We start from the raw sequence: 6,216 nt of genomic DNA on the forward strand, positions 1-6,216 counted from the left end.
TAGTTCCAGACTGGAGAAAGGATCAAGATAACAGCACATATGCAAGAGATCCAGAGGGCAAAATTTAAAAGCCACTAAACGCCAAACTCCCTGCTCTCATTCCATCAGGTTTTATATTACAAATGCTCTTTGACTTCTGGCAGGGCTACATCCTGATAGGCTCATTATAAAGACAGTAAGTTGAAAATGCATTAACTATCATAGCTTAGCAACAAAGCACAGTAGAGTGCCTGTTGTTCACCCTCATGATCACCTGGGTGACTGGAAGCTGATACTCCTTGTAACTGCTTAGTGTCTTCAAAGAGTGTGGAGCCAGCTATCTGTATCCTAGGAAAAGACAGAAATTCAAAACTCAATGCATGGTTTCTACTGAATGGGAATGTATAACTTTTGTACCATTGTAAAGTTGGAAAATCACAAGTCAGACCATCGGTACTTTTTTGAAACAGTCTCCTGGTAGCCGCAGGTGGCCTGGAGCTTACTATGTAGACCAGGCTGGCCTCACTTGCCCAGAGATCTGCTTGCCTCTGCCTCCTGACTGCTGGGCTTAAAGGCTTGCTCCATCACACCTGACCCAGACTAGCCTTGAACTTGTGATTCTCCTGCCTCTGCCTCGTCAACATATCCTACTAGTGTGTGCCACCAAAACCACCTGTATTTTCATTATGAGTAGAACACCAAATCTCAGGCTAATTTAACATGCTGGTTTTTGTAGGATCAAAAATGTTAGGAGAAAGGCAGCTCCTCATGAAAAGACTGAAAAAAATTTTATACCTCAAAAGACCATTGAATATTGGCTCATTTAGTTAAAAAATCCATGTGTTTACAGACTTTTAGTGAGTGAATATATCTTTTAAAGTAGTTTTATTGATTCTTTGAGCATGTCATAGAATATGTTTTGATCATATTCAGAGTCCCTTTCCTTCTCTCAGAATCAACCCCACCTCCCTACCCTCCCCCCACCATTTGATGTTCTCTATGATTTTTTAAGGTCTTATAGTATCTATTTTGTGTTCTCCAAACACTCTTTGGTGTGGGCCCATCTCCTGGAGCCTGGTCAACCTAACCAGCATCATATCCTAAATGAAAATCAACTCTCCCTCTCCTAGGAGCCATCAGTTGCCAGTAGTTCCTCAGCTAGGGGTGGGGCTTTGTGTCCATCGCCCCCCACCATGCCAAGATTTCCGTCTGGCTTGGGCTTGCACAGGTTTTGTGCATGCTGTTATAAGTGCTATGGGTTCTTATGTGTAATTGCCCTGTTGTGTCCAGAAAACATGGTCCTCTTGTGTTTGTCCACCACCTCTGGCTCTTACAATCTTTCTGTCCTCTCTTCTGCAATGATTTCTGAACCCTAGGAGAAGCAAGTGAGATACAGATGTCCAATATGGGGATGAACACCCCATAGGTTACACTGAATCAGAATTTAGTTTGGGGTAGACATAAATTGTTTCTTAATAGCTTTTTTAAAAGATAGATGAACATTTCCTTAGAATTATAGAAAAAGGTTTTCTTGGAGAGTGTCCCTCTAGTTCCAGCCCACCTGGAACTTACTATGTAGACAAGGCTGGCCTTGATCTCACAGAGATCCCGCCTGCCTCTGCTTCTCGAGGGTTGGTATTAAAGGCACACACACCATCATGCCCTACATAAAAGTTTATTTTTTAAAACGACTCACTATCAACACTTTTGCTTTCAGACAAAACAAAGTAAAAGGGCCATATTAATTTTCCAACTCAAATAACAAAATGATAGATAAAATATATGGATCAATGATTCTAAAGATAATAGTTACCAGGCATTGAAGTACTGGAAGTGTATTAGCCAAGGCTATACAGAAAAACAAAATCAAGGGGGGATGTGAATTTGCTCACACAGTTACAGAGGCCAAGCTGTCATCTATAAGTTTAAGAACCAGGAAATACACTAGTATAATTGAGTATGAGTCTAAAGAATCAACTTTGAACTCTGAGAACTAGAAGGGTTGTTATCTAAGGATGTTGTCTCAACTCAAATAGAGGCAATTTGCTCTTTCAACTTTTTGTTTGATTTAGGCTTAAGTACGTTGGATAGTGCCCACCCGCATTGTTTGTGGGAATGATTTTTACAATATGGACATACTCTGGGGAAAGGATTTTTTTTACCTACCCTTGCAACCAAAAAAGTTAATCTCATGTTTTGTAATAACACTATCTCAGCTTGCTTATAATATAAAACAGTCTTTGGGATCCCCTTGTAACCTAGATATATAGCCTTAATCCTTCATGACCCTTCCTTGCTCTTTATCCAGAATATGTGTATGAATGTGTGTGTGTGTGTGTGTGTGTACATTTTCGATATCAAATAATATTTGTTGGAAGCAATGAAGATTATCCCATTTGTATTGCAAACAGCAGGGATTAAATTGATAACATCTCTTTGTGTGCTGTTCAAGGGCAGTAGGGGTCGGAATGGGCAAAATCCTTCCCATAAGATAAAGGTCCACTTTTCCTTCCCCATTTCATTCTGAATGTACAGTTTCAATGAAAAAGAGAGGGTGGACTTAGTTCAAGAGGACAGTTCTAAAAGAATTCTGAAAGAACGGATTCTCAGAGCAGTTCTGGTCCTCACTTGGATAAAATGGATGCTAAGAGTTAGGTTGTTTTTATTCGGGCATAACCTTGATGTGGAATCACATACCACAACAAATAAGAAGGTAGATCTTTACTTAGTCTACTGACTGAAATGCTAATTTATTCCAGAAACATCCTCACAGATACACTGAAAAATAATGTTTGATATCTGGGTATTCCTTAGCCCAGTCAAATGCACACATAAAAATTACCCACCGCGGATAGCACCAACGAAAGTAAGTCATGTGATGGTCTCAGCCTATTTTTCTCAGAGATTCCAGGCCACAGAGGCAGGGAATTCAAGCATACACAGCAAACTGTCCAAATCAAGGAGATACAGCAGAGCACCTAGGAATATTGAAGTAGCTGTAGTTCACAGTATGGAGTACCAGAGGAGGCTGATATATCTAAAGAGAAACCTGTGGGGTTGCAAAAGAATCCTTTCAATTATTTAGTTCAGTATTAATCAGTGTATACATATAAGGAAGGTGCCTAAGGCTGAGAAAAGTCTTCTAAAAGAATTATAAGTTTCATTAGAAATAAATAGTAAGTATACAAAGTAAGATATATGTTAATTTCTACATATGTATATTTCAAGTTATCCTATTGTACACTATATATGCATATTCATTTTGTCAATTAAAAGAAGAACGGATTAAAGGGTGGAAGACCTAGTTTTTACACATGACTGGGAATTTTGTCTGCTCCTACCAGCCAAACAAAACTCATGAGTCATAGACCACTGAGTGTTATACAAAGACGCTTTCTGCTTTGCAGTGGGGAATAATTAGCCTTAGACTGAGTACAGCTCTGGTCTTGCCTAAAAAGTCTTAAAATACCAAAAAAAAAAAAAAACTCTGAAAGGATCAAAGTATTTTTAATTAATTTAATTAGATCTTAGAAAACAAATCTCAATAATACATAAGAAAAAAACCCCACCATTTAACAAAGTAAATTCACAATATTTTCCATCTCATGAAAAAGCAGCTTAAGAAATATCATTAACATATATATATATATAATATTTTAATGTACATACTCTAAAAGGGGAATTGTGTGAATGATGTTTTAGTAAAACTGTGAAATGCTATAAGCAGACAAAGAAGAAGGGAAATTTGACCTATGATAAAGAGAAAAATCAATCAATCCAGAACTGATACAGAAGTTAGAATTACACAGGCTGTTTTTAAAGTTACAATGATATTCCATATGTTCAAAAAGTTAGTGACATAGAAGATATACAGTTTTCTAGATGACAACTACAATGTTTGACATGAAAAAAAAATTGATAGGAATAATAACAAATAGCTCTAACAGAAAAAAAGATTGGTGAGCTTGAAGTTGACATTACAAAGAAGCCAGCCACAGTCAAATAGGCAAATAAGCAGTGGGGTGGAAATGAAGTCATTATCATTGATGAGAGATTTAATATATGTGCAGTTGAACTTTGGCAAGGGAGAAGGGATGTAGAAAAATGTTCAAAGAAATAATAGTCAAAAATTTTACAAATCTGATGAAATTTTAAGCTATAGCTCTAAAAGCCTTAATGAACTCCAGTACTGTAATTGCAAAGAAAACTCTATTAAGGCATTTTAGAAGAAACTTTGTCAAACTGGCGATAAGAGGAAAATCTTAAAAGCTATGAGAGAAAAGGATGCATCATATACAAAGAAACAGAGAAAGATGACAACAGGTTTGTTATTGCAAATAATTCCTCAAGAGAAAACACAGCAGTAGAACGCTATTTTGAAAGTACTGAAAGAAAAAAGTGGTAACTTAGAATTCCATAATTACTGAAAATATCTTGAAATATGAATGTAAAATAAAAGTGTTTTGGGGCACATTAAAAACTGAAGAGATGCCTCAGTGGTTAAGAGAACTGACTGCTCTTGTAGCGGACCCAGGTTTGATTCCCAGCACCCACATGATGGCTACAAACCATTCTTACCTCCAGTTCCAGGGGAATCCGAAGCCCTCTCTGACCTCTGCCGCATTGCATGACACTGGTGCACTCACATACATTCAGACAATACTCTCATACACATAAAATAATAAAAATAATAAATAACATATTTTTAAAAAACTGAGTAGTCACTGCCAGGAGATGTTTTCTGTAAGAAATGCTGAAGGAGACTGAAGCCAAAGGAAAGCAATAGTCCATAGAAATACAAATGTACACAATGGAATGAAGAGCACAGGATATGGTTACTGGTCAGTAAATCCGTGAAAAAAATTAAATTTCTTTAAATGATAATTGACTAAACAAAATAAAACAGAGTAAAGAGCTTGTAATGTAATTAAAATGCATGAAAATAATTGAACAAAAGTGGGAGTGAGGGAGAAAAGGAAGTATATTGTGAGGTCCTTATCATCTATATGAAATACTATAATATCACATGAAAGCAGACTGTAATGAGATAATAATTACACTATAAATCCTAAAGCAACTGCTAGTAAGCCAACAGTGGAAATAAAATGGAACCATATTTTAAATTATAATTTAAAAGAAGGTAAAGAAGATGGAAGAAATAAAGCACAGATGAGACAAATAGAAAACAAAAAGCGAGATGGCAGATTAAAATCTAATCATATCAATAACTAGATGCCATATAACAGGTCTGAATATCTCAGAGAAAGGCAGAGACTTTTGAAGAAGGAGTTAAAAAGCAATAATGCCTGCATGTTTCCTCTAATGACGCAAATAGGATAAATTAAAATAATGAAGAAAATAGGCCAACACTAATTAAAAGAAAGCTGAAGTGGCTGTATTAATGCTAGACAAGGTATATTCCCAGACAAAACATTACCAGACATAAATACACTCATTACATAATGATTAGGAAGTGAATTTATTAAGAGAAGTTTACCATCTAAATATTTATACATCTAATAATAAGATTCAAAAATACATGAAGCAAAAACTATCATATTTTTATGATAGCACTATATAATTGATAAAACAAGTAAAAAATTCACAAAGATATAGATTTGAACACCATTTTCTGTTTTGCTGACTTAATTGACAGTTGTGGAAGGTTCCATTTGAGGAATAAAAAACAGATTCTTTTCAAATGCACATGGAATATTTACCAAGGTAGACCATATTCTGGAGTATAAAACAAACCTCAGTAAATTTTAAAGGATACAAGTTATAAAAAGTATATCCTCTGACCATAGTGGAATTTCCTTTGAAATCAACACTGAAAAGATTTCTGGAAAATCCCTAAAATTTTAGCAACTGAATAACACATCTGTATAACTCATCATTCAAAGAAGAAATGAAAAGAGAAAAAAATATATTTCGAACTGAACAAAAGTGAAAATATTATACAAAATATCAAAATCTGGTACCAGTTACTATGAAGGAAGGTCTCAAACCAATGGCCTTGGTTTTTTTTATCTTCGACAACTAGAAGAATCACAAATTAAATTTAAACAGAAGAAAGTTAAATACGAAACAATAGTGAGAAAAAGCAATAAAACAAAATACAAAATTAACTCAGGAAAATCAATGAAATAAAAACATAATTATTTGAGAATATCAATAAAAATGATAAAATTTTACCCATTATTAATCAACATTTCACTCCAGATGCCAACATCCGAA

The sequence above is a fragment of the Nannospalax galili genome, unplaced genomic scaffold, assembly GCF_000622305.1.
Source record: "Nannospalax galili isolate Female #2095 unplaced genomic scaffold, S.galili_v1.0 scaffold575, whole genome shotgun sequence".
Classification (NCBI taxonomy): domain Eukaryota; kingdom Metazoa; phylum Chordata; class Mammalia; order Rodentia; family Spalacidae; genus Nannospalax; species Nannospalax galili.